The sequence below is a fragment of the Sorex fumeus genome, unplaced genomic scaffold, assembly GCF_029834395.1.
Source record: "Sorex fumeus unplaced genomic scaffold, SorFum_2.1 ptg000037l, whole genome shotgun sequence".
Taxonomy (NCBI): domain Eukaryota; kingdom Metazoa; phylum Chordata; class Mammalia; order Eulipotyphla; family Soricidae; genus Sorex; species Sorex fumeus.
Genome location: NW_026606094.1, coordinates 27,708,485 through 27,712,191, shown reverse-complemented (window position 1 = coordinate 27,712,191; position 3,707 = coordinate 27,708,485).

The following is a 3,707-nucleotide window of genomic DNA, read 5'->3' as shown; positions in this document are numbered from 1 at the left end:
GCAGGAGATGGCTCAAAGGGCTGGGGTGCATGCTTTACATTGGAAACCCTGAGTTGGATCCCTGGCACTGCCAAGAGCTGCCCCTGCCCCCCACAACACACACACACACACACACACACACACACACAGAGCAAACATGGGCTGGGGGCAACCAGGAGAAAGGTCAAGGTTAAGTAGCAGAGCAGATGCTGCAGGCATGGGCTGGGCAGCTAGTCTGGAGCGGCAGTAGGCAGGGAGGGGAGGGAGTTGCAGCTGAGAGAAGCTCCCGTTGATCATCCTATACTCTGGCTCCCGCTGTTGTTCTCTTAGAGCCTTCACACTTGGGCACCATCACAGCCATTTTCAAATATATATTTATGCTTACCTGGATGTCGCCAGGAGCTTTTTTTTTTAAAGAAAAAGGAAAAAAAATTCTAGACCTTTTGTCCACTGCCAAGAAGTGAGGAGTAATTTACAAGTCTTTTATAAAATTCCACCATTAGGATCATTATTAAAATCCCTACTTATGGGAAGATGTCCTTGGCAGTAAAAATATGATTATTATGTGTGTTCCCTCCATTGAGCTGAGAGAGAAGTGCGCACGCTTGGCAGAGATGGGACTGACTCCCCACAGACCACTATTTCCATCCAACTCTGTAAATCACTCCCCTTCGCCAGGAAAGCCCCCTTTCCCTAATGAAGCATTCATCACCCTCTCCCCTCTGAATCTATCACCCCTCTCCTCTCCGGCATCTTTCTCTCCCAGCCCATCCGTCTCTTCTCTTTGTTTGACGTCAGGGGGGAGGCTTGTTATATATTGCTTGTATAATGCTTTAATCATGGACTGTGGGTTGCTTTACAGCTCCCTGAATGCCTTGGCAAGGTCTCTATATAAATAAAATTATTATTATTAAATTCGATTAATCAGAGGCACAATTCACTTTTCAGTGTCTGACATTCAGGAAGCTTACTGATGCAGACAAGTCTGTCTTTGTATTCACTTCTAGTGTAACACCATTTTGGGGAATCAATACCATAGAACATAGTATTAGCCAGGCCCTTAATTAGAATGTAATTTATACCTACATGTGGGTGTATTTCTTTTTGTTGACCTGTTAAGGATCAATGACTGATCAGCAGTAAAATAAAATAAGCTACTTAGTAATTATGTTTAGGAAGTGCTGGTGAGGTTGTCATATAATTTGCAAGCTATTTTAATTCATACTCAGCAAAAGAAAGGAGACGCAGTTCCTTGGATAATTAGAATCTCTCATCCACCTCAATTTCTTTTGATAGGTTCTCTGTCTGGAGTAGCTAATGATTTGGTGTTCCTTTTCTTTGCTCTTTGTAGACTGTTAATTGAAGCATATATAACACACGTACAGAAAATAGCACAAATCCTAAGTGTGCAGTTCAATAATTTTTGCTAAAAAACACTAACTCTATGACCCAATTCCAGCAATAGAATACAACCGCTCCTCAGAGGCAGGTTCATGCCATCTCCCACTCATTATCCTACTACTTAAAAGTAATGCTGACTGCAGTCTCAGCTTAGTTTTGCCTGTCTAAGGAGTTTCTTTGAGTGGGGGTGGGTAGGCTCAGGGATGACTCCTAAATGACTCCTGGGGGCCACTTCTAATGATTCTCATACAAGCAAGTCAATATTTCAGTGGTAGCACCTGAGGTTGCAGGCCACTTGGGCCCAGTGGTGATGGGGACCAGCAGAGCCATCTCAATGGTCTTGGGGTTATCTAAGGCCACATCTGGAAATGGTTGGGGGTTTCTAGGCCTACACTCAGTGGTGTTTGGGGGAACACAGAGAGACAGGGATCAAGCTTAGATTCTTGCACATGCAAAGCATGGCCTTTTGAGTTATCTCACTGTTCATTGATTTGGCTCTAACGGCACTCCAATGTCCAATTATTTATTAAGCACAGGCACGGAACAAGAATTGCACAAATTAATATTAAGAACTACAAAGACTTAGTGGAGACAAGTCCCTAGCCTGACATTCTTCCAGTTCTCAGGATCCTGACACACATAGATGGGGACTCAGTGAGGGAGACAATGGGACTCCAACACCTCCCACGTCTCTATCCTCCTTTGAAACAACTTGAATGTCCTAAAGACATGAAAGAATAGTAAGAAGGCATTGAGTTGTCCGAACAAATTATCCTGAACTTCTCATAAGTATTCTCTTCTTCCCTTCTCCCTTTTAGCTCATTCCATCCCCTGCTTTTTCTAGTTTTCTACCCCTCACGATTCTTCTTCCCCTTTTCTCTCAGCTCTCCACCCTCTTTCTCTCTCTTGATATCTCTCCAAGAACCTGCAGATCTCCCACATCTCTTCTGAACAGTCTCTCCTGAATAATCCTGGATTCCAGGGTGAAAAGAGACAAAAGTTCTAAGTCTCTGCACTTATGAAGCCCCCTTCCTTTTGTCCACCCACTTTCCCGCATGGGCTGTCCCAGTACTGGTGCAGTCATGATGCTCCTGGGGACTCAGGGCTGACCAGGTGGAAAAGACAGATAAAGGGAAGGATATATGTGGGTGGAAGATGAGCAGGACCATTTTGATCCATTCTTTCTGGTTTCTCATTTTTTAGTCTTTTGGTCAACAGAATCGAGTTTGTCTGATTTCAGATTTATTGTGTCTCTTGTACCAGAGCCAAGCACTCTTCAATTTTGGATGTTGTGGTGGAAAGGATGCAGTTTTGTTCTGTTTTGGCTTTTGCAAATTTGTCCTTCTTTCCCAATGCCCAAAAGGTGTTTTGTGGTGATTGCTGATCCACGGAGGGGTGCTACTCTGTGCCTCTTGCCAGAGAGATGTTCCCTGTTGAGTGTCAATAGAGACCATTTAAAACACCAGCAAGAAACCTGGACCTCCTGCTTCACCATGATGCCAAGAATGGCCCAGGCTATATTTCTTTTTCATCTGATGCCGACAGGGTGGTTTTGTGTTTTACCCATTGGCTGCTTAAAATGGAGTCTTGGCTGAAAATGAATGGCGGATGTTCAATCCAGACAAGCTGAATGCCCAGGGTTGGTAACTATAGAATTTGGAAGAGAGAGCACTGGTCACTCTTTATACAGGATTTTCCACCTGGGGCTGGTACAATTTTAGAGAACAGAATGTGACTTTCCTTTTGCAAGTGTTGGGTTAGGTTAAGAGGCTAAGTAGTGAAATGATGAACATCAAAGGGCTTTGGTTCAAACCATCTGAATTTAAAACCTGGCTTCCCCAACCAGATGGGGCATCTTAGGCAAGTTGCTTAAAGTCAGGTGCAGGCTTGATGGAATAATTCCCCCCATGAGAAGTGTTTTCATCTCTTTTGCAAGGGGTTTCTCTCAAATCACATGGTTCACTGATGCTAAATGCAGAATTCTGTGGATATCAGGGATCTAGAATGCACTGTCACTGTCCTCCCGTTGTTCATCAATTTGCTCAAGCAGACCCAGTAACGTTACTGTGTTTGGCATATTGAATACTCTCGGTAGCTTGCAAGGCAAACACCCTACTGCTGTGCTAGATGGAAGAATTTTGAAAAGACTGGATCACAAGTCTTAGTGAAGACTGGATTTCAAAGGGTTCAAATTTTAAAAAGTGGCTTTCTGGTTTACATGTCTGATGAACGGGGTGGATAGAATGCCAAAAGTGTTTCTACCTCCTCTATCACAGAGAGGGTACATGTGGGATATTCTGCTCCTAAGGAGTGTCATCAGGATCCAG